Raw genomic sequence first — 1,010 nt, 5'->3', positions numbered from 1 at the left:
TCAGGGTCATGTGGGTTGAGGTTTCCATGGTTTGCTAGTCCCCTGAACTAATTATTTCCATGCCTGGTAATTATTAATTGGATGCTAGACATTACTAACTTTGTGTTATTTGGTGCTGGATTTTTTTTTTTTCTGTATTCTTTTAAATATATTTGAGCTTTTTTCAGAGAAATGGTTAAGTTACTGGGAAACAGATTGAGCTTTTGTATGTGTGTGGAAAATGTATACGTAGCAAAACATTTACCTTTTCAACATTTTCACACATATAATTCAGGGACATTAATTATATTCATTATGTTATTTAATGGTCACCACTATCTGTTTCCAGATTTTCCATCATCTTTAACAGAAGCTTAATGTCCCCTAAGTAATGAGTCCCCCATGCCCTCTCCCCTGGTAAACTCTAATAAACTTTAGTCTTTAGACATTTGACTACTCTAGATATTTCATATAATATTTGTCCATTTGTGACTGATTTATTTCATTCAACGTAATGTTTTCAAGGCTCATCCATGTAGAAGCCTGTATCAGGATTTCATTTCTCTTTATGGCTAATATTCCATTGTGTGTACGTATCACATTTTATTTATCCACTCATCTGTTGGTGGACATTTAGGCTACTTCCATATTAGTCTGTGTGAGACTTGTTTTTAAGTGTTTGTCTTAGTTTCTTAGGGCTGCTATAACAGAAATACCACAATGGATGGCTTTAAAGAACAGAAATTTCATTATGCCTGAGTGAAATAAGTCAGTATTTCAAAATATTGTATTAGTCCACTATTGTAAAAAGTCAAGAAAAGGTTTACACATGGAAAGATGTATTCTTTATTGGTTACCAGGGATGGGAGGGGAAATTGCTAGATAAGTAGGAGACATGTGTTAATGTGGGTGAAAGGAAAGGCCATATGTCAAAAGCAAGTGACCAGCACAATAACACTAAGGAAGACACGAAGAAGTACAGAAGAGGTACAGACAACAAAGTTAAATACTTTTACACACACGATACTACA

Source organism: Orycteropus afer, unplaced genomic scaffold (genome assembly GCF_000298275.1).
Source record: "Orycteropus afer afer isolate SDZICR_OR568_19922 unplaced genomic scaffold, OryAfe1.0 scaffold00217, whole genome shotgun sequence".
Classification (NCBI taxonomy): Eukaryota; Metazoa; Chordata; class Mammalia; order Tubulidentata; family Orycteropodidae; genus Orycteropus; species Orycteropus afer.
Note: the sequence above shows the minus strand (reverse complement) of the source record.